This window comes from Gasterosteus aculeatus, chromosome X (assembly GCF_964276395.1).
Source record: "Gasterosteus aculeatus chromosome X, fGasAcu3.hap1.1, whole genome shotgun sequence".
NCBI classification, from domain to species: Eukaryota; Metazoa; Chordata; class Actinopteri; order Perciformes; family Gasterosteidae; genus Gasterosteus; species Gasterosteus aculeatus.
The window spans coordinates 48,176-73,297 of record NC_135698.1 but is presented as its reverse complement, the minus strand read 5'-3'; the positions used below and the strand labels follow the sequence as shown (position 1 = coordinate 73,297).

The 25,122-nt window shown below is 43.8% G+C and overlaps 21 non-coding genes across 21 annotated transcripts; all 21 read left to right on the top strand.

Moving 5' to 3' along the window:
* The first annotated feature begins 96 nt into the window (after positions 1–96).
* On the top strand, positions 97–169 carry trnav-cac (transfer RNA valine (anticodon CAC)). The gene has a single exon. It is a non-coding gene; the product is annotated as a tRNA-Val (tRNA).
* Positions 170–255: 86 nt separating this feature from the next.
* Positions 256–328, top strand: trnav-cac (transfer RNA valine (anticodon CAC)). Its single transcript has one exon. It is a non-coding gene; the product is annotated as a tRNA-Val (tRNA).
* Positions 329–733: 405 nt separating this feature from the next.
* trnav-cac (transfer RNA valine (anticodon CAC)) lies at positions 734–806 on the top strand. The gene has a single exon. It is a non-coding gene; the product is annotated as a tRNA-Val (tRNA).
* A 407-nt stretch (positions 807–1,213) lies between these two features.
* On the top strand, positions 1,214–1,286 carry trnav-cac (transfer RNA valine (anticodon CAC)). The gene has a single exon. It is a non-coding gene; the product is annotated as a tRNA-Val (tRNA).
* Positions 1,287–1,532: 246 nt separating this feature from the next.
* On the top strand, positions 1,533–1,605 carry trnav-cac (transfer RNA valine (anticodon CAC)). Its single transcript has one exon. It is a non-coding gene; the product is annotated as a tRNA-Val (tRNA).
* An 87-nt stretch (positions 1,606–1,692) lies between these two features.
* Positions 1,693–1,765, top strand: trnav-gac (transfer RNA valine (anticodon GAC)). The gene has a single exon. It is a non-coding gene; the product is annotated as a tRNA-Val (tRNA).
* Positions 1,766–1,852: 87 nt separating this feature from the next.
* Positions 1,853–1,925, top strand: trnav-uac (transfer RNA valine (anticodon UAC)). The gene has a single exon. It is a non-coding gene; the product is annotated as a tRNA-Val (tRNA).
* Positions 1,926–2,490: 565 nt separating this feature from the next.
* On the top strand, positions 2,491–2,563 carry trnav-cac (transfer RNA valine (anticodon CAC)). The gene has a single exon. It is a non-coding gene; the product is annotated as a tRNA-Val (tRNA).
* A 246-nt stretch (positions 2,564–2,809) lies between these two features.
* Positions 2,810–2,882, top strand: trnav-cac (transfer RNA valine (anticodon CAC)). Its single transcript has one exon. It is a non-coding gene; the product is annotated as a tRNA-Val (tRNA).
* An 87-nt stretch (positions 2,883–2,969) lies between these two features.
* trnav-gac (transfer RNA valine (anticodon GAC)) lies at positions 2,970–3,042 on the top strand. Its single transcript has one exon. It is a non-coding gene; the product is annotated as a tRNA-Val (tRNA).
* Positions 3,043–3,129: 87 nt separating this feature from the next.
* On the top strand, positions 3,130–3,202 carry trnav-uac (transfer RNA valine (anticodon UAC)). Its single transcript has one exon. It is a non-coding gene; the product is annotated as a tRNA-Val (tRNA).
* Positions 3,203–4,161: 959 nt separating this feature from the next.
* On the top strand, positions 4,162–4,234 carry trnav-uac (transfer RNA valine (anticodon UAC)). Its single transcript has one exon. It is a non-coding gene; the product is annotated as a tRNA-Val (tRNA).
* A 1,204-nt stretch (positions 4,235–5,438) lies between these two features.
* On the top strand, positions 5,439–5,511 carry trnav-aac (transfer RNA valine (anticodon AAC)). Its single transcript has one exon. It is a non-coding gene; the product is annotated as a tRNA-Val (tRNA).
* A 281-nt stretch (positions 5,512–5,792) lies between these two features.
* On the top strand, positions 5,793–5,865 carry trnav-uac (transfer RNA valine (anticodon UAC)). The gene has a single exon. It is a non-coding gene; the product is annotated as a tRNA-Val (tRNA).
* Positions 5,866–6,272: 407 nt separating this feature from the next.
* On the top strand, positions 6,273–6,345 carry trnav-uac (transfer RNA valine (anticodon UAC)). Its single transcript has one exon. It is a non-coding gene; the product is annotated as a tRNA-Val (tRNA).
* Positions 6,346–6,591: 246 nt separating this feature from the next.
* trnav-aac (transfer RNA valine (anticodon AAC)) lies at positions 6,592–6,664 on the top strand. The gene has a single exon. It is a non-coding gene; the product is annotated as a tRNA-Val (tRNA).
* A 281-nt stretch (positions 6,665–6,945) lies between these two features.
* Positions 6,946–7,018, top strand: trnav-uac (transfer RNA valine (anticodon UAC)). Its single transcript has one exon. It is a non-coding gene; the product is annotated as a tRNA-Val (tRNA).
* Positions 7,019–8,737: 1,719 nt separating this feature from the next.
* Positions 8,738–8,810, top strand: trnav-aac (transfer RNA valine (anticodon AAC)). The gene has a single exon. It is a non-coding gene; the product is annotated as a tRNA-Val (tRNA).
* Positions 8,811–10,522: 1,712 nt separating this feature from the next.
* On the top strand, positions 10,523–10,595 carry trnav-aac (transfer RNA valine (anticodon AAC)). The gene has a single exon. It is a non-coding gene; the product is annotated as a tRNA-Val (tRNA).
* A 1,239-nt stretch (positions 10,596–11,834) lies between these two features.
* On the top strand, positions 11,835–11,907 carry trnav-aac (transfer RNA valine (anticodon AAC)). The gene has a single exon. It is a non-coding gene; the product is annotated as a tRNA-Val (tRNA).
* Positions 11,908–13,146: 1,239 nt separating this feature from the next.
* On the top strand, positions 13,147–13,219 carry trnav-aac (transfer RNA valine (anticodon AAC)). Its single transcript has one exon. It is a non-coding gene; the product is annotated as a tRNA-Val (tRNA).
* The last annotated feature ends 11,903 nt before the right edge of the window (positions 13,220–25,122 follow it).

The following is a 25,122-nucleotide window of genomic DNA, read 5'->3' as shown; positions in this document are numbered from 1 at the left end:
GCGGAAACAGTCGTTGGTCTTTCTTTCTTTGATTCCGAACTTCAACAATCAAACAGATAAACATGCGCTATGTCCCTGAACGCACCATCTCATGTGGTTTCCGTAGTGTAGTGGTTATCACGTTCGCCTCACACGCGAAAGGTCCCCGGTTCGAGACCGGGCGGAAACAGTCGTTGATTTTTCTTTCTTTGATTCCGAACTTCGCAATCAAACAGATAAACATACACTATGTCCCTGAACGCACCATCTCACGTGGTTTCCGTAGTGTAGTGGTTATCACGTTCGCCTCACACGCGAAAGGTCCCCGGTTCGAGACCGGGCGGAAACAGTCGTTGGTCTTTCTTTCTTTGATTCCGAACTTCAACAATCAAACAGATAAACATGCGCTATGTCCCTGAACGCACCATCTCATGTGGTTTCCGTAGTGTAGTGGTTATCACGTTCGCCGCACACGCGAAAGGTCCCCGGTTCGAGACCAGGCGGAAACAGTCGTTGATGTTTTTTTGTTTATTCCGAACTTCAGCAATCAAACAGATAAACATAAGCTATGTCCCTGAACGCACCATCTCATGTGGTTTCCGTAGTGTAGTGGTTATCACGTTCGCCTCACACGCGAAAGGTCCCAGGTTCGAGACCGGGCGGAAACAGTCGTTGATGTTTTTTTCTTTGATTCCGAACTTCGCAATCAAACAGATAAACATACACTATGTCCCTGAACGCACCATCTCATGTGGTTTCCGTAGTGTAGTGGTTATCACGTTCGCCTCACACGCGAAAGGTCCCCGGTTCGAGACCGGGCGGAAACAGTCGTTGATTTTTCTTTCTTTGATTCCGAACTTCAGCATTCAAACAGATATACATACGCTATGTCCCTGTAGGCACCCTCTCATGTGGTTTCCGCAGTTTAGTAGTTATCACGTTCGCCTAACACGCGAAAGGTCCCCGGTTCGAGACCGGGCGGAAACAGTCTTTGATGTTTCTCTCTTTGATTCCGAACTTCAACATTCAAACAGATATACATACGCTATGTCCCTGAACGCACCACCTTCTGTGCTTTCCGTAGTGTAGTGGTTATCACGTTAGCCTCACACGCTAAAGGTCCCCGGTTCAAGACCGGGCGGAAACAGTCGTTGGTCTTCCTTTCTTTGATTCCGAACTTCAACAATCAAACAGAGAAACATGCGATATGTCCCTGAACGCACCATCTCATGTGGTTTCCGTAGTGTAGTGGTTATCACGTTCGCCTCACACGCGAAAGGTCCCCGGTTCGAGACCGGGCGGAAACAGTCGTTGATTTTTCTTTCTTTGATTCCGAACTTCGCAATCAAACAGATAAACATACACTATGTCCCTGAACGCACCATCTCATGTGGTTTCCGTAGTGTAGTGGTTATCACGTTCGCCGCACACGCGAAAGGTCCCTGGTTCGAGACCGGGCGGAAACAGTCGTTGGTGTTTCTTTCTTTGATTCCGAACTTCAACAATCAAACAGATAAACATGCGCTATGTCCCTGCACGCACCATCTCATGTGGTTTCCGTAGTGTAGTGGTTATCACGTTAGCCTCACACGCTAAAGGTCCCCGGTTCGAGACCGGGCGGAAACAGTCGTTGGTCTTTCTTTCTTTGATTCCGAACTTCAACAATCAAACAGATAAACATACGCTATGTCCCTGAACGTACCATCTCATGAGGTTTCCGTAGTGTAGTGGTTATCACGTTCGCCTGACATGCGGAAGGTCCCTGGTTCGAGACCGGGCGGAAACAGTCGTTGATGTATCTTTCTTTGATTCCGAACTTCAACATTCAAACAGGTATACATAAACTATGTCCCTGAACGCACCATCTCATGTGGTTTCCGTATTGTAGTGGTTATCACGTTCGCCTTACACGCGAAAGGTCCCCGGTTCGAGACCGGGCGGAAACAGTCGTTGGTGTTGATTTCTTTGATTCCGAACTTCAACAATCAAACAGATAACCATACGCTATGTCCCTGAACCCACCATCTCATGCGGTTTCCTTAGTGTAGTGGTTATCACGTTCGCCTAACACTGGAAAGGTCCCCGGTTAGAGACCGGGCGGAAACAGTTTTTGATGTGTTTTTCTTTGATTCCGAACTTCAACATTCAAACAGATATACATAAACTATGTCCCTGAACGAACCATCTCATGTGGTTTCCGTATTGTAGTGGTTATCACGTTCGCCTTACACGCGAAAGGTCCCCGGTTCGAGACTGGGCGGAAACAGTCTTTGGTGTTTCTTTCTTTCATTCCGAACTTCAACAATCAAACAGATATACATAAACTATGTCCCTAAACGCACCATCTCATGTGGTTTCTGAGTGTAGTGGTTACCACGTTCGCCGCACACGCGAAAGGTCCCCGGTTCGAGACCAGGCGGAAACAGTCGTTGATGTTTTTTTGTTTATTCCGAACTTCAGCAATCAAACAGATAAACATGCGCTATGTCCCTGAACGCACCATCTCATGTGGTTTCCGTAGTGTAGTGGTTATCACGTTCGCCTCACACGCGAAAGGTCCCCGGTTCGAGACCGGGCGGAAACAGTCGTTGATTTTTCTTTCTTTGATTCCGAACTTCGCAATCAAACAGATAAACATACACTATGTCCCTGAACGCACCATCTCATGTGGTTTCCGTAGTGTAGTGGTTATCACGTTCGCCGCACACGCGAAAGGTCCCTGGTTCGAGACCGGGCGGAAACAGTCGTTGGTGTTTCTTTCTTTGATTCCGAACTTCAACAATCAAACAGATAAACATGCGCTATGTCCCTGAACGCACCATCTCATGTGGTTTCCGTAGTGTAGTGGTTATCACGTTAGCCTCACACGCTAAAGGTCCCCGGTTCGAGACCGGGCGGAAACAGTCGTTGGTCTTTCTTTCTTTGATTCCGAACTTCAACAATCAAACAGATAAACATACGCTATGTCCCTGAACGTACCATCTCATGAGGTTTCCGTAGTGTAGTGGTTATCACGTTCGCCTGACATGCGGAAGGTCCCTGGTTCGAGACCGGGCGGAAACAGTCGTTGATGTATCTTTCTTTGATTCCGAACTTCAACATTCAAACAGGTATACATAAACTATGTCCCTGAACGCACCATCTCATGTGGTTTCCGTATTGTAGTGGTTATCACGTTCGCCTTACACGCGAAAGGTCCCCGGTTCGAGACCGGGCGGAAACAGTCGTTGGTGTTGATTTCTTTGATTCCGAACTTCAACAATCAAACAGATAACCATTCTTTGAATCCGGCGTGATGCTTTGCTTTTGTGCGTGAATGCCATATGGTGCTGGATATATTGCGCTGGATATACTCTATGTCCCTGAACACACCATCTCCTGTGGATTCCGTAGTGTAGTGGTTATCACGTTCGCCTAACACGCGGAAGGTCCCTGGTTCGAGACCGGGCTGAAACAGTCGTTGATGTTTCTTTCTTTGATTCCGAACTTCAACATTCAAACAGATATACATAAACTATGTCCCTGAACGCACCATCTCATGTGGTTTCCGTAGTGTAGTGGTTATCACGTTCGCCTAACACGCGGAAGGTCCCTGGTTCGAGACCGGGCTGAAACAGTCGTTGATGTTTCTTTCTTTGATTCCGAACTTCAACATTCAAACAGATATACATAAACTATGTCCCTGAACGCACCATCTCATGTGGTTTCCGTAGTGTAGTGGTTATCACGTTCGCCGCACACGCGAAAGGTCCCCGGTTCGAGACCAGGCGGAAACAGTCGTTGATGTTTTTTTGTTTATTCCGAACTTCAGCAATCAAACAGATAAACATAAGCTATGTCCCTGAACGCACCATCTCATGAGGTTTCCGTAGTGTAGTGGTTATCACGTTCGCCTCACACGCGAAAGGTCCCCTGTTCGACAACGGGTGGAAACAGTCGTTGGTGTTTTTTTCTTTGATTCCGAACTTCAACAATCAAACAGATAAACATACGCTGTGTCCCTGAACGCACCATCTCATGCGGTTTCCTTAGTGTAGTGGTTATCACGTTCGCCTAACACTGGAAAGGTCCCCGGTTAGAGACCGGGCGGAAACAGTTTTTGATGTGTTTTTCTTTGATTCCGAACTTCAACATTCAAACAGATATACATAAACTATGTCCCTGAACGCACCATCTCATGTGGTTTCCGTATTGTAGTGGTTATCACGTTCGCCTTACACGCGAAAGGTCCCCGGTTCGAGACCGGGCGGAAACAGTCTTTGGTGTTTCTTTCTTTCATTCCGAACTTCAACAATCAAACAGATATACATAAACTATGTCCCTAAACGCACCATCTCATGTGGTTTCTGAGTTTAGAGGTTATCACGTTCGCCTTACACGCGAAAGGTCCCCGGTTCGAGACCGGGCGGAAACAGTCGTTGGTGTTTATTTCTTTGATTCCGAACTTCAACAATCAAACAGATAACCATACGCTATGTCCCTGAACGCACCATCTCATGCGGTTTCCTTAGTGTAGTGGTTATCACGTTCGCCTAACACTGGAAAGGTCCCCGGTTAGAGACCGGGCGGAAACAGTTTTTGATGTGTTTTTCTTTGATTCCGAACTTCAACATTCAAACAGATATACATAAACTATGTCCCTGAACGCACCATCTCATGTGGTTTCCGTATTGTAGTGGTTATCACGTTCGCCTTACACGCGAAAGGTCCCCGGTTCGAGACTGGGCGGAAACAGTCTTTGGTGTTTCTTTCTTTCATTCCGAACTTCAACAATCAAACAGATAAACATACGCTATGTCCCTGAACGCACCATCTCATGCGGTTTCCTTAGTGTAGTGGTTATCACGTTCGCCTAACACTGGAAAGGTCCCCGGTTAGAGACCGGGCGGAAAAAGTTTTTGATGTGTTTTTCTTTGATTCCGAACTTCAACATTCAAACAGATATACATAAACTATGTCCCTGAACGCACCATCTCATGTGGTTTCCGTATTGTAGTGGTTATCACGTTTGCCTTACACGCGAAAGGTCCCCGGTTCGAGACCGGGCGGAAACAGTCTTTGGTGTTTCTTTCTTTCATTCCGAACTTCAACAATCAAACAGATATACATAAACTATGTCCCTAAACGCACCATCTCATGTGGTTTCTGAGTGTAGAGGTTATCACGTTCGCCTTACACGCGAAAGGTCCCCGGTTCGAGACTGGGCGGAAACAGTCTTTGGTGTTTCTTTCTTTCATTCCGAACTTCAACAATCAAACAGATATACATAAACTATGTCCCTAAACGCACCATCTCATGTGGTTTCTGAGTGTAGAGGTTATCACGTTCGCCTTACACGCGAAAGGTCCCCGGTTCGAGACCGGGCGGAAACAGTCGTTGGTGTTTTTTCCTTTGATTCCGAACTTCAACAATCAAACAGATAAACATACGCTATGTCCCTGAACGCACCATCTCATGTGGTTTCCGTAGTGTAGTGGTTATCACGTTCGCCTAACACGCGAAAGGTCCCCGGTTCGAGACCGGGCGGAAACAGTCTTTGATGTCTTTTTCTTTGAATCCGGCGTGATGCTTTGTTTTTGTGCGTGAATGCCATATGGTGCTGGATATATTGCGCTGGATATACTCTATGTCCCTGAACACACCATCTCCTGTGGATTCCGTAGTGTAGTGGTTATCACGTTCGCCTAACACGCGGAAGGTCCCTGGTTCGAGACCGGGCTGAAACAGTCGTTGATGTTTCTTTCTTTGATTCCGAACTTCAACATTCAAACAGATATACATAAACTATGTCCCTGAACGCACCATCTCATGTGGTTTCCGTATTGTAGTGGTTATCACGTTCGCCTTACACGCGAAAGGTCCCCGGTTCGAGACCGGGCGGAAACAGTTGTTGGTGTTTCTTTCTTTGATTCCGAACTTCAACAATCAAACAGATAAACATACGCTATGTCCCTGAACGCACCATCTCATGAGGTTTCCGTAGTGTAGTGGTTATCACGTTCGCCTCACACGCGAAAGGTCCCCTGTTCGACAACGGGTGGAAACAGTCGTTGGTGTTTTTTTCTTTGATTCCGAACTTCAACAATCAAACAGATAAACATACGCTGTGTCCCTGAACGCACCATCTCATGCGGTTTCCTTAGTGTAGTGGTTATCACGTTCGCCTAACACTGGAAAGGTCCCCGGTTAGAGACCGGGCGGAAACAGTTTTTGATGTGTTTTTCTTTGATTCCGAACTTCAACATTCAAACAGATATACATAAACTATGTCCCTGAACGCACCATCTCATGTGGTTTCCGTATTGTAGTGGTTATCACGTTCGCCTTACACGCGAAAGGTCCCCGGTTCGAGACCGGGCGGAAACAGTCTTTGGTGTTTCTTTCTTTCATTCCGAACTTCAACAATCAAACAGATATACATAAACTATGTCCCTGAACGCACCATCTCATGTGGTTTCTGAGTTTAGAGGTTATCACGTTCGCCTTACACGCGAAAGGTCCCCGGTTCGAGCCCGGGCGGAAACAGTCGTTGGTGTTTTTTTCTTTGATTCCGAACTTCAACAATCAAACAGATAAACATACGCTATGTCCCTGAACGCACCATCTCATGTGGTTTCCGTAGTGTAGTGGTTATCACGTTCGCCTAACACGCGAAAGGTCCCCGGTTCGAGACCGGGCGGAAACAGTCTTTGATGTCTTTTTCTTTGAATCCGGCGTGATGCTTTGTTTTTGTGCGTGAATACCATATGGTGCTGGATATATTGCGCTGGATATACTCTATGTCCCTGAACACACCATCTCCTGTGGTTTCCGTAGTGTAGTGGTTATCACGTTCGCCTAACATGCGGAAGGTCCCTGGTTCGAGACCGGGCGGAAACAGTCATTGATGTTTCTTTCTTTGATTCCGAACTTCAACATTCAAACAGGTATACATAAACTATGTCCCTGAACGCACCATCTCATGTGGTTTCCGTATTGTAGTGGTTATCACGTTCGCCTTACACGCGAAAGGTCCCCGGTTCGAGACCGGGCGGAAACAGTCGTTGGTGTTTATTTCTTTGATTCCGAACTTCAACAATCAAACAGATAACCATACGCTATGTCCCTGAACGCACCATCTCATGCGGTTTCCTTAGTGTAGTGGTTATCACGTTCGCCTAACACTGGAAAGGTCCCCGGTTAGAGACCGGGCGGAAACAGTTTTTGATGTGTTTTTCTTTGATTCCGAACTTCAACATTCAAACAGATATACATAAACTATGTCCCTGAACGCACCATCTCATGTGGTTTCCGTATTGTAGTGGTTATCACGTTCGCCTTACACGCGAAAGGTCCCCGGTTCGAGACTGGGCGGAAACAGTCTTTGGTGTTTCTTTCTTTCATTCCGAACTTCAACAATCAAACAGATAAACATACGCTATGTCCCTGAACGCACCATCTCATGTGGTTTCCTTAGTGTAGTGGTTATCACGTTCGCCTAACACTGGAAAGGTCCCCGGTTAGAGACCGGGCGGAAACAGTCTTTGATGTCTTTTTCTTTGAATCCGGCGTGATGCTTTGTTTTTGTGCGTGAATGCCATATGGTGCTGGATATATTGCGCTGGATATACTCTATGTCCCTGAACACACCATCTCCTGTGGTTTCCGTAGTGTAGTGGTTATCACGTTCGCCTAACATGCGGAAGGTCCCTGGTTTGAGACCGGGCGGAAACAGTCATTGATGTTTCTTTCTTTGATTCCGAACTTCAACATTCAAACAGGTATACATAAACTATGTCCCTGAACGCACCATCTCATGCGGTTTCCTTAGTGTAGTGGTTATCACGTTCGCCTAACACTGGAAAGGTCCCCGGTTAGAGACCGGGCGGAAACAGTTTTTGATGTGTTTTTCTTTGATTCCGAACTTCAACATTCAAACAGATATACATAAACTATGTCCCTGAACGCACCATCTCATGTGGTTTCCGTATTGTAGTGGTTATCACGTTCGCCTTACACGCGAAAGGTCCCCGGTTCGAGACTGGGCGGAAACAGTCTTTGGTGTTTCTTTCTTTCATTCCGAACTTCAACAATCAAACAGATATACATAAACTATGTCCCTAAACGCACCATCTCATGTGGTTTCTGAGTGTAGAGGTTATCACGTTCGCCTTACACGCGAAAGGTCCCCGGTTCGAGACCGGGCGGAAACAGTCGTTGGTGTTTCTTTCTTTGATTCCGAACTTCAACAATCAAACAGATAAACATACGCTATGTCCCTGAACGCACCATCTCATGCGGTTTCCTTAGTGTAGTGGTTATCACGTTCGCCTAACACTGGAAAGGTCCCCGGTTAGAGACCGGGCGGAAACAGTTTTTGATGTGTTTTTCTTTGATTCCGAACTTCAACATTCAAACAGATATACATAAACTATGTCCCTGAACGCACCATCTCATGTGGTTTCCGTATTGTAGTGGTTATCACGTTTGCCTTACACGCGAAAGGTCCCCGGTTCGAGACCGGGCGGAAACAGTCTTTGGTGTTTCTTTCTTTCATTCCGAACTTCAACAATCAAACAGATATACATAAACTATGTCCCTAAACGCACCATCTCATGTGGTTTCTGAGTGTAGAGGTTATCACGTTCGCCTTACACGCGAAAGGTCCCCGGTTCGAGACCGGGCGGAAACAGTCGTTGGTGTTTTTTTCTTTGATTCCGAACTTCAACAATCAAACAGATAAACATACGCTATGTCCCTGAACGCACCATCTCATGTGGTTTCCGTAGTGTAGTGGTTATCACGTTCGCCTAACACGCGAAAGGTCCCCGGTTCGAGACCGGGCGGAAACAGTCTTTGATGTCTTTTTCTTTGAATCCGGCGTGATGCTTTGTTTTTGTGCGTGAATGCCATATGGTGCTGGATATATTGCGCTGGATATACTCTATGTCCCTGAACACACCATCTCCTGTGGTTTCCGTAGTGTAGTGGTTATCACGTTCGCCTAACATGCGGAAGGTCCCTGGTTCGAGACCGGGCGGAAACAGTCGTTGATGTTTCTTTCTTTGATTCTTCAACAATCAAACAGATAAACATAAGCTATGTCCCTGAACGCACCATCTCATGTGGTTTCCGTAGTGTAGTGGTTATCACGTTCGCCTCACACGCGAAAGGTCCCCGGTTCGAGCCCGGCGGAAACAGTCGTTGGTGTTTTTTTCTTAGATTCCGAACCTCGCAATCAAACAGATAAACATACACTATGTCCCTGAACGCACCATCTCATGTGGTTTCCGTAGTGTAGTGGTTATCACGTTCGCCTAACATGCGGAAGGTCCCTGGTTCGAGACCGGGCGGAAACAGTCATTGATGTTTCTTTCTTTGATTCCGAACTTCAACATTCAAACAGGTATACATAAACTATGTCCCTGAACGCACCATCTCATGTGGTTTCCGTATTGTAGTGGTTATCACGTTCGCCTTACACGCAAAAGGTCCCCGGTTCGAGACCGGGCGGAAACAGTCGTTGGTGTTTATTTCTTTGATTCCGAACTTCAACAATCAAACAGATAACCATACGCTATGTCCCTGAACGCACCATCTCATGCGGTTTCCTTAGTGTAGTGGTTATCACGTTCGCCTAACACTGGAAAGGTCCCCGGTTAGAGACCGGGCGGAAACAGTTTTTGATGTGTTTTTCTTTGATTCCGAACTTCAACATTCAAACAGATATACATAAACTATGTCCCTGAACGCACCATCTCATGTGGTTTCCGTATTGTAGTGGTTATCACGTTCGCCTTACACGCGAAAGGTCCCCGGTTCGAGACTGGGCGGAAACAGTCTTTGGTGTTTCTTTCTTTCATTCCGAACTTCAACAATCAAACAGATATACATAAACTATGTCCCTAAACGCACCATCTCATGTGGTTTCTGAGTGTAGAGGTTATCACGTTCGCCTTACACGCGAAATGTCCCCGGTTCGAGACCGGGCGGAAACAGTCGTTGGTGTTTCTTTCTTTGATTCCGAACTTCAACAATCAAACAGATAAACATACGCTATGTCCCTGAACGCACCATCTCATGCGGTTTCCTTAGTGTAGTGGTTATCACGTTCGCCTAACACTGGAAAGGTCCCCGGTTAGAGACCGGGCGGAAACAGTTTTTGATGTGTTTTTCTTTGATTCCGAACTTCAACATTCAAACAGATATACATAAACTATGTCCCTGAACGCACCATCTCATGTGGTTTCCGTATTGTAGTGGTTATCACGTTTGCCTTACACGCGAAAGGTCCCCGGTTCGAGACCGGGCGGAAACAGTCTTTGGTGTTTCTTTCTTTCATTCCGAACTTCAACAATCAAACAGATATACATAAACTATGTCCCTAAACGCACCATCTCATGTGGTTTCTGAGTGTAGAGGTTATCACGTTCGCCTTACACGCGAAAGGTCCCCGGTTCGAGACCGGGCGGAAACAGTCGTTGGTGTTTTTTTCTTTGATTCCGAACTTCAACAATCAAACAGATAAACATACGCTATGTCCCTGAACGCACCATCTCATGTGGTTTCCGTAGTGTAGTGGTTATCACGTTCGCCTAACACGCGAAAGGTCCCCGGTTCGAGACCGGGCGGAAACAGTCTTTGATGTCTTTTTCTTTGAATCCGGCGTGATGCTTTGTTTTTGTGCGTGAATGCCATATGGTGCTGGATATATTGCGCTGGATATACTCTATGTCCCTGAACACACCATCTCCTGTGGTTTCCGTAGTGTAGTGGTTATCACGTTCGCCTAACATGCGGAAGGTCCCTGGTTTGAGACCGGGCGGAAACAGTCATTGATGTTTCTTTCTTTGATTCCGAACTTCAACATTCAAACAGGTATACATAAACTATGTCCCTGAACGCACCATCTCATGCGGTTTCCTTAGTGTAGTGGTTATCACGTTCGCCTAACACTGGAAAGGTCCCCGGTTAGAGACCGGGCGGAAACAGTTTTTGATGTGTTTTTCTTTGATTCCGAACTTCAACATTCAAACAGATATACATAAACTATGTCCCTGAACGCACCATCTCATGTGGTTTCCGTATTGTAGTGGTTATCACGTTCGCCTTACACGCGAAAGGTCCCCGGTTCGAGACTGGGCGGAAACAGTCTTTGGTGTTTCTTTCTTTCATTCCGAACTTCAACAATCAAACAGATATACATAAACTATGTCCCTAAACGCACCATCTCATGTGGTTTCTGAGTGTAGAGGTTATCACGTTCGCCTTACACGCGAAAGGTCCCCGGTTCGAGACCGGGCGGAAACAGTCGTTGGTGTTTCTTTCTTTGATTCCGAACTTCAACAATCAAACAGATAAACATACGCTATGTCCCTGAACGCACCATCTCATGCGGTTTCCTTAGTGTAGTGGTTATCACGTTCGCCTAACACTGGAAAGGTCCCCGGTTAGAGACCGGGCGGAAACAGTTTTTGATGTGTTTTTCTTTGATTCCGAACTTCAACATTCAAACAGATATACATAAACTATGTCCCTGAACGCACCATCTCATGTGGTTTCCGTATTGTAGTGGTTATCACGTTTGCCTTACACGCGAAAGGTCCCCGGTTCGAGACCGGGCGGAAACAGTCTTTGGTGTTTCTTTCTTTCATTCCGAACTTCAACAATCAAACAGATATACATAAACTATGTCCCTAAACGCACCATCTCATGTGGTTTCTGAGTGTAGAGGTTATCACGTTCGCCTTACACGCGAAAGGTCCCCGGTTCGAGACCGGGCGGAAACAGTCGTTGGTGTTTTTTTCTTTGATTCCGAACTTCAACAATCAAACAGATAAACATACGCTATGTCCCTGAACGCACCATCTCATGTGGTTTCCGTAGTGTAGTGGTTATCACGTTCGCCTAACACGCGAAAGGTCCCCGGTTCGAGACCGGGCGGAAACAGTCTTTGATGTCTTTTTCTTTGAATCCGGCGTGATGCTTTGTTTTTGTGCGTGAATGCCATATGGTGCTGGATATATTGCGCTGGATATACTCTATGTCCCTGAACACACCATCTCCTGTGGTTTCCGTAGTGTAGTGGTTATCACGTTCGCCTAACATGCGGAAGGTCCCTGGTTTGAGACCGGGCGGAAACAGTCATTGATGTTTCTTTCTTTGATTCCGAACTTCAACATTCAAACAGGTATACATAAACTATGTCCCTGAACGCACCATCTCATGCGGTTTCCTTAGTGTAGTGGTTATCACGTTCGCCTAACACTGGAAAGGTCCCCGGTTAGAGACCGGGCGGAAACAGTTTTTGATGTGTTTTTCTTTGATTCCGAACTTCAACATTCAAACAGATATACATAAACTATGTCCCTGAACGCACCATCTCATGTGGTTTCCGTATTGTAGTGGTTATCACGTTCGCCTTACACGCGAAAGGTCCCCGGTTCGAGACTGGGCGGAAACAGTCTTTGGTGTTTCTTTCTTTCATTCCGAACTTCAACAATCAAACAGATATACATAAACTATGTCCCTAAACGCACCATCTCATGTGGTTTCTGAGTGTAGAGGTTATCACGTTCGCCTTACACGCGAAAGGTCCCCGGTTCGAGACCGGGCGGAAACAGTCGTTGGTGTTTCTTTCTTTGATTCCGAACTTCAACAATCAAACAGATAAACATACGCTATGTCCCTGAACGCACCATCTCATGCGGTTTCCTTAGTGTAGTGGTTATCACGTTCGCCTAACACTGGAAAGGTCCCCGGTTAGAGACCGGGCGGAAACAGTTTTTGATGTGTTTTTCTTTGATTCCGAACTTCAACATTCAAACAGATATACATAAACTATGTCCCTGAACGCACCATCTCATGTGGTTTCCGTATTGTAGTGGTTATCACGTTTGCCTTACACGCGAAAGGTCCCCGGTTCGAGACCGGGCGGAAACAGTCTTTGGTGTTTCTTTCTTTCATTCCGAACTTCAACAATCAAACAGATATACATAAACTATGTCCCTAAACGCACCATCTCATGTGGTTTCTGAGTGTAGAGGTTATCACGTTCGCCTTACACGCGAAAGGTCCCCGGTTCGAGACCGGGCGGAAACAGTCGTTGGTGTTTTTTTCTTTGATTCCGAACTTCAACAATCAAACAGATAAACATACGCTATGTCCCTGAACGCACCATCTCATGTGGTTTCCGTAGTGTAGTGGTTATCACGTTCGCCTAACACGCGAAAGGTCCCCGGTTCGAGACCGGGCGGAAACAGTCTTTGATGTCTTTTTCTTTGAATCCGGCGTGATGCTTTGTTTTTGTGCGTGAATGCCATATGGTGCTGGATATATTGCGCTGGATATACTCTATGTCCCTGAACACACCATCTCCTGTGGTTTCCGTAGTGTAGTGGTTATCACGTTCGCCTAACATGCGGAAGGTCCCTGGTTCGAGACCGGGCGGAAACAGTCGTTGATGTTTCTTTCTTTGATTCTTCAACAATCAAACAGATAAACATAAGCTATGTCCCTGAACGCACCATCTCATGTGGTTTCCGTAGTGTAGTGGTTATCACGTTCGCCTCACACGCGAAAGGTCCCCGGTTCGAGCCCGGCGGAAACAGTCGTTGGTGTTTTTTTCTTAGATTCCGAACCTCGCAATCAAACAGATAAACATACACTATGTCCCTGAACGCACCATCTCATGTGGTTTCCGTAGTGTAGTGGTTATCACGTTCGCCTAACACGCGAAAGGTCCCCGGTTTGAGACCGGGCGGAAACAGTCGTTGGTGTTTCTTTCTTTGATTCCGAACTTCAACAATCAAACAGATAAACATGCGCTATGTCCCTGAACGCACCATCTCATGTGGTTTCGTAGTGTAGTGGTTATCACGTTCGCCTCACACGCGAAAGGTCCCCGAGACCGGGCGGAAACAGTCGTTGATGGTTCCTTAACACACCATCTCATGTGGTTTCCGTAGTGTAGTGGTTATCCAGTTCGCGAAAGGTCCCTGGTTCGAGCCCGGGCGGAAACAGTCGTTGGTGTTTCTTTAACTGATGCCCTTAGAATGTCTTATGAATCTAATTTAGAAAAAATTCTGAATTTTATATCAATGTACATTTTCTCACTGTCGTGCCCCTTCATATGACTGCAGTTAGAATTTCATGACTTTTTGCAAAATATTTTGGGATTCTTTTCAGACGCGGAAGTTTTTAAAAAGTTTTTTCCATTACTTCGACAAGTATGGAGTGAACCCCATGCAGGCTTAGCCTACACCACCAAATACAAAGGCTCCACTTGGTGGAGTTGAACCCGAGGCATCTATCTGGGAGGCGAGAGTGCTAACAACTACACAACTGTACCATGTAAACTTCTGCCGTTAGAATGTCTTATGAATCCAATTCAGAAAAAAATCCTGATTTTTATTCAAATGTAGGTTTTCTCTCCGTCGTGCGTCTTGATATGACTACAGTTAGAATTTAATGACTTTTTGCAAAATATTTTGGGATTAATTTCAGACGCGGAAGTTTTGAAAAAGTTTTTTTCATTACTTTTACAAGTACGGAGTGAACCCCATGCAGGCTAAGGCTACACCACCTAACACACAGGCAACACTGGGTGGAGTCGAACCCGAGGCATCTGTCTGGGAGGCGAGAGTGCTAACCACTACACCACTGTACCGTGTAAACTGCTGCCGTTAGAATGTCTTAGAAATCCAATTTAGAAAAAATTCAGATTTTATTCAAAAGTACGTTTTCTCACCGTCGTGCGTCTTGACATGACTATAGTGAGAATTTTATGAATTTTTGCAAAACATTGTGGGATTCTTTTCAGACGCGGAAGTTTTAAAAAGGTTTTTCCCATTACTTTGACAAGTATGGAGTGAACCCCATGCAGGCTAAGCCTACAGCACCTAACACACAGGCTCCACTGGGTGGAGCTGAACCCGAGGCATCTGTCTGGGAGGCGAGAGTGCTAACCACTACCTTACTGTACCGTGTCAACTGATGCCGTTAGAATGTCTTATGACTCCAATTTAGAAAAAATTCTGATTTTTATATCGATGTACATTTTCTTACTGTCGTGCCCCTTCATATGACTGCAGTTAGAATTTCATGACTTTTTGCAAAATATTTTGGGATTCTTTTCAGACGCGGAAGTTTTTAAAAAGTTTTTTCCATTACTTTGACAAGTATGGAGTGAAACCCATCCAGGCTTAGCCTACACCACCTAACATACAGGTGCCACTCGGTGGAGTTGAACCCGAGGCGAGAGTGCTAACCACTACACCACTGTACCGTGTCAACTGATGCCTTTAGAATGTCTAATGAATCCAATTTAGAAAAAATCCTGATTTTTATTCAAATGTACGTTTTCTCACCGTCGTGAGCCTTGATATGACTACAGTTAGAATTTTATAACTTTTTGCAAAACATTTTGGGATTTTTTTCAGACGCGGAAGTTTTAAAAAGGTTTTTTCCATTACTTTGACAAGTATGGAGTGAACCCCATGCGGGCTTAGCTTGCACCACTTAACACACAGGCTCCACTGCGTGGAGTCGAACACGAGGCATCTGTCTGGGAGGCGAGAGTTCTAACCACTACACCACCGTACCGTGTCAACTGATGCCGTTAGAATGTCTTATGACTCCAATTTAGAAAAAATTCTGAATTTTATATCAGTGTACATTTACTCACTGTCGTGCCCCTTAATATGACTGCAGTTATAATTTCATGACTTTTTGCAAAATATATTGGGATTCTTTTCAGACGCGGAAGTTTTAAAAACGTTTTTTCCATTACTTTGACAAGTATGGAGTGAACCCCATGCAGGCTAAGCCTAGGTGGAGTCGAACCCGAGGCGTCTGTCTGGGAAGCGAGAGTGCTAACCACTACACCACTGTACCGTGTCAACTGATGCCTTTAGAATGTCTTATGAATCCAATTTAGAAAAAATCCTGATTTTTATTCAAATGTACGTTTTCTCACCGTCGTGAGCCTTGATATGACTACAGTGAGAATTTTATAACTTTTTGCAAAACATTTTGGGATTTTTTTCAGACGCGGAAGTTTTAAAAAGGTTTTTTCCATTACTTTGACAAGTATGGAGAGAACCCCATGCAGGCTTAGCCTGCACCACCTGACACACAGGCTCCACTAGGTGGAGTCGAACCCAAGGCATCTGTCTGGGAGGCGAGAGTGCTAACCACTACACCACTGTACCGTGTCAACTGATGCCGTTAGAATGTCTTATGAATCCAATTTAGAAAAAATCCTGATTTTTATTCAAATGTAGGTTTTCTAACCGTCGTGCGCCTTGATATGACTACAGTGAGAATTTTATGACTTTTTGCAAAATATTTTGGGATTAATTTCAGACGCGGAAGTTTTAAAAAAGTTTTTTCCATTACTTTCACAAGTACGGAGTGAACCCCATGCAGGCTTAGCCTACACCACCTAACACACAGGTGCGACTCGGTGGAGTTGAACCCGAGGCATCTATCTGGGAGGCGAGAGTGCTAACCACTACATTGCTGTACCGTGTCAACTGATGCTGTTAGAATGTCTTATGACTCCAATTTAGAAAAAATTCTGACTTTTATATCAATGTACATTTTCTCACTGCCGTGCTCCTTCATATGACTGCAGTTAGAATTTCATGACTTTTTGCAAAATATTTTGGGATTCTTTTCAGAAGCGGAAGTTTTTAAAAAGTTTTTTCCATTACTTTGACAAGTATGGAGTGAACCCCATGCAGGCTTAGCCTACACCACCAAATACACAGGCGCCACTTGGTGGAGTTGAACCCGAGGCATCTATCTGGGAGGCGAGAGTGCTAACAACTACACAACTGTACCATGTAAACTTCTGCCGCTAGAATGTCTTAGAAATCCAATTTAGAAAAAATTCGGATTTTATTCTAAAGTACGTTTTCTCACCGTCGTGCCCCTTCATATGACTACAGTTAGAATTTAATGACTTTTTGCAAAATATTTGGAGATTAATTTCAGACGCCGAAGTTTTAAAAAAGTTTTTCCCATTACTTTGACAAGTATGGGGTGAACCCCATGCAGGCTTAGCTGCATCACCTAACACACAGGCTCCACTGGGTGGAGTTGAACCCGAGGCATCTGTCTGTGAGGTAAGAGTGCTAACAACTACACCACTGTACCGTGTCAGCTGATGCCGTTAGAATGTCTTATGACTCCAATGTAGCAAAAATTCTGATTTTATTCAAAAGTACGTTTTCTCACCGTCGTGCGCCTTGACATGACTACAGTGAGAATTTTATGACTTTTTGCAAAATATTTTGGGATTCTTTTCAGAAGCGGAAGTTTAAAAAAAAAAAAATCCATTGCTTTGACAAGTATGGAGTGAACCCCATGCAGGCTTAGCCTGTCACAACTAACACACAGGCTCCACTGGGTGGAGTCGAACCCGAGGCATCTGTCTGGGAGGCTAGAGTGCTAACCACTACACTACCGTACCATGTCAACTGCTGCCGTTTGAATGTCTTAGAAATCCAATTTAGAAAAAATTCAGATTTTATTCAAAAGTACGTTTCTCACCGTCGTGCGTCTTGACATGACTATAGTGAGAATTTTATGAATTTTTGCAAAACATTTTGGGATTCTTTTCAGATCCGAAAGTTTAAAAAAAGTTTTTTCCATTACTTTGACAAGTATGGAGTGAACCCCATGCAGGCTAAGCCTAGGTGGAGTTGAACCCGAGGCATCTGTCTGCAAGGCGAGAGTGCTAACCAATACACCACTGTACCATGTCATCTGATGCCGTTAGAATGTCTTATGAATCCAATTTAGAAAAAATCCTGATTTTTATATCAATGTACATTTTCTCACTGTCGTGCCCCTTCATATGACTGCAGTTAGAATTTCATCACTTTTTGCAAAATATTTTGGGATTCTTTTCAGACAAGGAAGTTTAAAAAAAAAGATTCCATTACTTTTAAAATTTTTGAGTGAACCCCATGCAGGCTTAGCTGCATCTCCTAACACACAGGCTCAAATGGGTGGAGTTGAACCCGAGGCATATGTCTTTGAGGCGAGAGTGCTAACAACTACACCACTGTACCGTGTCATCTGATGCCGTTAGAATGTCTTATGACTCCAATTTAGCAAAAATTCAGATTTTTATTCAAATGTACGTTTTCTCACCGTTGTGCGCCTTGATATGACTACAGTGAGAATTTTATGACTTTTTGCAAAATATTTTGGGATTCTTTTCAGAAGCGGAAGTTTAAAAAAAAAAATTTCCATTACTTTGACAAGTATGGAGTGAACCCCATGCAGGCTTAGCCTGTCACAACTAACACACAGGCTCCACTGGGTGGAGTCGAACCCGAGGCATCTGTCTGGGAGGCGAGAGTGCTAACGACTACACCACTGTACCGTGTAAACTGCTGCTGTTAGAATGTCTTAGAAATCCAATTTAGAAAAAATTCGGATTTTATTCAAAAGTACGTTTTCTCACCGTCGTGCCCCTTCATATGACTACAGTTAGAATTGAATGACTTTTTGCAAAATATTTTGGGATTAATTTCAGACGCGGAAGTTTTAAAAAGGTTTTTTCTATTACTTTGAGAAGTATGGAGTGAACCCCATGCAGGCTAAGCCTACACCACCTAACACACAGGCTCCACTGGGTGGAGTTGAACCCGAGACATCTGTCTGGGAGGCGAGAGTGCTAACCACTACATTACTGTACCTTGTCAACTGATGCCGTTAGAATGTCTTATGACTCCAATTTAGAAAAAATCCTGATTTTTATTCAAATGTAGGTTTTCTCACCGTCGTGCGTCTTGACATGACTATAGTGAGAATTTTATGAATTTTTGCAAAACATTGTGGGATTCTTTTCAGACACGAAAGTTTTAAAAAAGTTTTTTCCATTACTTTGACAAGTATGGAGGGAACCCCATGCAGGCTTAGCCTACACCACCTGACACACAGGCTCCACTAGGTGGAGTCGAACCCGAGGCATCTGTCTGGGAGGCGAGAGTGCTAACCACTACACCACTGTACCGTGTCAACTGATGCTGTTAGAATGTCTTATGACTCCAATTTAGAAAAAATTCTGACTTTTATATCAATGTACATTTTCTCACTGCCGTGCTCCTTCATATGACTGCAGTTAGAATTTCATGACTTTTTGCAAAATATTTTGGGATTCTTTTCAGAAGCGGAAGTTTTTAAAAAGTTTTTTCCATTACTTTGACAAGTATGGAGTGAACCCCATGCAGGCTTAGCCTACACCACCAAATACACAGGCGCCACTTGGTGGAGTTGAACCCGAGGCATCTATCTGGGAGGCGAGAGTGCTAACAACTACACAACTGTACCATGTAAACTTCTGCCGTTAGAATGTCTTAGAAATCCAATTTAGAAAAAATTCGGATTTTATTCTAAAGTACGTTTTCTCACCGTCGTGCCCCTTCATATGACTACAGTTAGAATTTAATGACTTTTTGCAAAATATTTTGGGATTCTTTTCAGACGCCGAAGTTTTAAAAAAGTTTTTCCCATTGCTTTGACAAGTATGGAGTGAACCCCATGCAGGCTTAGCTGCATCACCTAACACACAGGCTCCACTGGGTGGAGTTGAACCCGAGGCATCTGTCTGTGAGGCAAGAGTGCTAACAACTACACCACTGTACCATGTCAACTGCTGCCGTTTGAATGTCTTAGAAATCCAATTTAGAAAAAATTCAGATTTTATTCAAAAGTACGTTTCTCACCGTCGTGCGTCTTGACATGGCTATAGTGAGAATTTTATGAATTTTTGCAAAACATTTTGGGATTCTTTTCAGATGCGAAAGTTTAAAAAAAGTTTTTTCCATTACTTTGACAAGTATGGAGTGAACCCCATGCCGGCTAAGCCTACACCACCTAACACACAGGCTCCACTGGGTGGAGTTGAACCCGAGGCATCTGTCTGCGAGGCGAGAGTGCTAACCAATACACCACTGTACCGTGTCAACTGATGCCGTTAGAATGTCTTATGAATCCAATTTAGAAAAAATCCTGATTTTTATATCAATGTACATTTTCTCACTGTCGTGCCCCTTCATATGACTGCAGTTAGAATTTCATGACTTTTTGCAAAATATTTTGGGATTCTTTTCAGACAAGGAAGTTTAAAAAAAAAGATTCCATTACTTTTAAAATTTTTGAGTGAACCCCATGCAGGCTTAGCTGCATCACCTAACACACAGGCTCAACTGGGTGGAGTTGAACCCGAGGCGTCTGTCTGGGAGGCGAGAGTGCTAACCACTACACCACTGTACCGTGTCAACTGATGCCGTTAGAATGTCTTATGAATCCAATTTAGAAAAAATCCTGATTTTTATTCAAATGTAGGTTTTCTCACCGTCGTGTGCCTTGATATGACTACAGTGAGAATTTTCTGACTTTTTGCAAAATATTTTAGGATTAATTTCAGACGCGGAAGTTTTAAAAAAGTGTTTTCCATTACTTTGACAAGTATGGAGTGAACCCCATGCAGGCTTAGCCTGCACCACCTAACACACAGGCTCCACTGGGTGGAGTCTAACCCGAGGCATCTGTCTGCGAGGCGAGAGTGCTAACCAATACACCACTGTACCGTGTCAACTGATGCCGTTAGAATGTCTTATGAATCCAATTGAGAAAAAATCCTGATTTTTATTCAAATGTACGTTTTCTCACCGTCGTGAGCCTTGATATGACTACAGTTAGAATTTTATAACTTTTTGCAAAACATTTTGGGATTTTTTTCAGACGCGGAAGTTTTAAAAAGGTTTTTTCCATTACTTTGACAAGTATGGAGTGAACCCCATGCAGGCTAAGCCTAGGTGGAGTCGAACCCGAGGCGTCTGTCTGGGAAGCGAGAGTGCTAACCACTACACCACTGTACCGTGTCAACTGATGCCTTTAGAATGTCTTATGAATCCAATTTAGAAAAAATCCAGATTTTTATTCAAATGTACGCTTTCTCACCGTCTTGAGCCTTGATATGACTACAGTGAGAATTTTATAACTTTTTGCAAAATATTTTGGGATTCATTTCAGACGCTGAAGTTTTAAAAAAGTTTTTTCCATTACTTTGACTAGTATGGAGTGAACCCTATGCGGGCTTAGCTTGCGCCACTTAACACACAGGCTCCACTGGGTGGAGTCGAACACGAGGCATCTGTCTGGGAGGCGAGAGTTCTAACCACTACACCACCGTACCGTGTCAACTGATGCCGTTAGAATGTCTTATGACTCCAATTTAGAAAAAATTCTGAATTTTATATCAATGTACATTTACTCACTGTCGTGCCCCTTAATATGACTGCAGTTATAATTTCATGACTTTTTGCAAAATATATTGGGATTCTTTTCAGACGCGGAAGTTTTAAAAAGGTTTTTTCCATTACTTTGACAAGTATGTAGTGAACCCCATGCAGGCTAAGCCTAGGTGGAGTCGAACCCGAGGCGTCTGTCTGGGAGGCGAGAGTGCTAACCACTACACCACTGTACCGTGTCAACTGATGCCGTTAGAATGTCTTATGAATCCAATTTAGAAAAAATCCTGATTTTTATTCAAATGTAGGTTTTCTCACCGTCGTGTGCCTTGATATGACTACAGTGAGAATTTTATGACTTTTTGCAAAATATTTTGGGATTAATTTCAGACGCGGAAGTTTTAAAAAAGTGTTTTCCATTACTTTGACAAGTATAGAGTGAACCCCATGCAGGCTTAGCCTGCACCACCTAACACAGAGGCTCCACTTGGTGGAGTCTAACCCGAGGCATCTGTCTGCGAGGCGAGGCGAGAGTGCTAACCACTACCTTACTGTACCGTGTCAACTGATGCCGTTAGAATGTCTTATGACTCCAATTTAGAAAAAATTCTGATTTTTATATCGATGTACATTTTCTTACTGTCGTGCCCCTTCATATGACTGCAGTTAGAATTTCATGACTTTTTGCAAAATATTTTGGGATTCTTTTCAGACGCGGAAGTTTTTAAAAAGTTTTTTTCATTACTTTGACAAGTATGGAGTGAAACCCATCCAGGCTTAGCCTACACCACCTAACATACAGGTGCCACTCGGTGGAGTTGAACCCGAGGCGAGAGTGCTAACCACTACACCACTGTACCGTGTTAACTGATGCCTTTAGAATGTCTAATGAATCCAATTTAGAAAAAATCCTGATTTTTATTCAAATGTACGTTTTCTCACCGTCGTGAGCCTTGATATGACTACAGTTAGAATTTTATAACTTTTTGCAAAACATTTTGGGATTTCATTCAGACGCGGAAGTTTTAAAAAGGTTTTTTCCACTACTTTGACAAGTATGGAGTGAACCCCATGCAGGCTAAGCCTAGGTGGAGTCGAACCCGAGGCGTCTGTCTGGGAGGCAAGAGTGCTAACCACTACACCACTGTACCGTGTCAACTGATGCCGTTAGAATGTCTTATGAATCCAATTTAGAAAAAATCCTGATTTTTATTCAAATGTAGGTTTTCTCACCGTCGTGCGTCTTGACATGACTATAGTGAGAATTTTATGAATTTTTGCAAAACATTGTGGGATTCTTTTCAGACACGAAAGTTTTAAAAAAGTTTTTTCCATTACTTTGACAAGTATGGAGGGAACCCCATGCAGGCTTAGCCTACACCACCTGGCACACAGGCTCCACTAGGTGGAGTCGAACCCAAGGCATCTGTCTGGGAGGCGAGAGTGCTAACCACTACACCACTGTACCGTGTAAACTTCTGCCGTTAGAATGTCTTAGAAATCCAATTTAGAAAAAATTCGGATATTATTCTAAAGTACGTTTTCTCACCGTCGTGCCCCTTCATATGACTACAGTTAGAATTTAATGACTTTTTGCAAAATATTTTGGGATTCTTTTCAGACGCTGAAGTTTTAAAAAAGTTTTTCCCATTGCTTTGACAAGTATGGAGTGAACCCCATGCAGGCTTAGATGCATCACCTAACACACTGGCTCCACTGGGTGGAGTTGAACCCGAGGCATCTGTCTGTGAGGCAAGAGTGCTAACAACTACACCACTGTACCATGTCAACTGCTGCCGTTTGAATGTCTTAGAAATCCAATTTAGAAAAAATTCAGATTTTATTCAAAAGTACGTTTCTCACCGTCGTGCGTCTTGACATGACTATAGTGAGAATTTTATGAATTTTTGCAAAACATTTTGGGATTCTTTTCAGATGCGAAAGTTTAAAAAAAGTTTTTTCCATTACTTTGACAAGTATGGAGTGAACCCCATGCAGGCTAAGCCTACACCACCTAACACACAGGCTCCACTGGGTGGAGTTGAACCCGAGGCATCTGTCTGCGAGGCGAGAGTGCTAACCAATACACCACTGTACCGTGTCAACTGATGCCGTTAGAATGTCTTATGAATCCAATTTAGAAAAAATCCTGATTTTTATATCAATGTACATTTTCTCACTGTCGTGCCCTTTCATATGACTGCAGTTAGAATTTCATGACTTTTTGCAAAATATTTTGGGATTCTTTTCAGACAAGGAAGTTTAAAAAAAAAGATTCCATTACTTTTAAAATTTTTGAGTGAACCCCATGCAGGCTTAGCTGCATCACCTAACACACAGGCTCAACTGGGTGGAGTTGAACCCGAGGCGTCTGTCTGGGAGGCGAGAGTGCTAACCACTACACCACTGTACCGTGTCAACTGATGCCGTTAGAATGTCTTATGAATCCAATTTAGAAAAAATCCTGATTTTTATTCAAATGTAGGTTTTCTCACCGTCGTGTGCCTTGATATGACTACAGTGAGAATTTTCTGACTTTTTGCAAAATATTTTGGGATTAATTTCAGACGCGGAAGTTTTAAAAAAGTGTTTTCCACTACTTTGACAAGTATGGAGTGAACCCCATGCAGGCTTAGCCTGCACCACCTAACACACAGGCTCCACTGGGTGGAGTCTAACCCGAGGCATCTGTCTGCGAGGCGAGAGTTCTAACCACTACACCACCGTACCGTGTCAACTGATGCCGTTAGAATGTCTTATGACTCCAATTTAGAAAAAATTCTGAATTTTATATCAATGTACATTTACTCACTGTCGTGCCCCTTAATATGACTGCAGTTATAATTTCATGACTTTTTGCAAAATATATTGGGATTCTTTTCAGACGCGGAAGTTTTAAAAAGGTTTTTTCCATTACTTTGACAAGTATGGAGTGAACCCCATGCAGGCTAAGCCTAGGTGGAGTCGAACCCGAGGCGTCTGTCTGGGAGGCGAGAGTGCTAACCACTACACCACTGTACCGTGTCAACTGATGCCGTTAGAATGTCTTATGAATCCAATTTAGAAAAAATCCTGATTTTTATTCAAATGTAGGTTTTCTCACCGTCGTGTGCCTTGATATGACTACAGTGAGAATTTTATGACTTTTTGCAAAATATTTTGGGATTAATTTCAGACGCGGAAGTTTTAAAAAAGTGTTTTCCATTACTTTGACAAGTATAGAGTGAACCCCATGCAGGCTTAGCCTGCACCACCTAACACAGAGGCTCCACTTGGTGGAGTCTAACCCGAGGCATCTGTCTGCGAGGCGAGGCGAGAGTGCTAACCACTACCTTACTGTACCGTGTCAACTGATGCCGTTAGAATGTCTTATGACTCCAATTTAGAAAAAATTCTGATTTTTATATCGATGTACATTTTCTTACTGTCGTGCCCCTTCATATGACTGCAGTTAGAATTTCATGACTTTTTGCAAAATATTTTGGGATTCTTTTCAGACGCGGAAGTTTTTAAAAAGTTTTTTTCATTACTTTGACAAGTATGGAGTGAAACCCATCCAGGCTTAGCCTACACCACCTAACATACAGGTGCCACTCGGTGGAGTTGAACCCGAGGCGAGAGTGCTAACCACTACACCACTGTACCGTGTCAACTGATGCCTTTAGAATGTCTAATGAATCCAATTTAGAAAAAATCCTGATTTTTATTCAAATGTACGTTTTCTCACCGTCGTGAGCCTTGATATGACTACAGTTAGAATTTTATAACTTTTTGCAAAACATTTTGGGATTTCATTCAGACGCGGAAGTTTTAAAAAGGTTTTTTCCACTACTTTGACAAGTATGGAGTGAACCCCATGCAGGCTAAGCCTAGGTGGAGTCGAACCCGAGGC